The sequence below is a fragment of the Aureococcus anophagefferens genome, assembly GCF_000186865.1.
Source record: "Aureococcus anophagefferens unplaced genomic scaffold AURANscaffold_120, whole genome shotgun sequence".
Taxonomy (NCBI): Eukaryota; class Pelagophyceae; order Pelagomonadales; family Pelagomonadaceae; genus Aureococcus; species Aureococcus anophagefferens.
The window spans coordinates 13,615-13,941 of NW_008705669.1; positions in this window are offsets into that span (position 1 = coordinate 13,615).

Below are 327 nucleotides of genomic sequence, written 5' to 3' on the forward strand. Positions count from 1 at the left end.
CCCCTGCTGCAAGCTCGACTGCGACACGGCGGAGATCGAGAAGCGGTCGTGCTTCCTCCAGGCGATGCAGCGACGACGGCGCGAGCGCGCGCGAAAGGCGCGCGCGGCCATGGCCGCGAGGAGCGGCGCTTCCGGCGAGCCCGACGGTCTCGAGGGCCTCGAGCTCCTCGGGCGGCGCGACCTCGAGGAGGAGCCGTGAGCGCGCGTGAGACGTCGCGCCGCCCGCCGGGGTAAAATCGAGCGAATGTCCTCCGTGCTTCATGATCGACATTGTGCAGCGTTTTGGCGGCGCGCTGCGATGGGATGGCCGTCTTGAGGGCCCGCCGC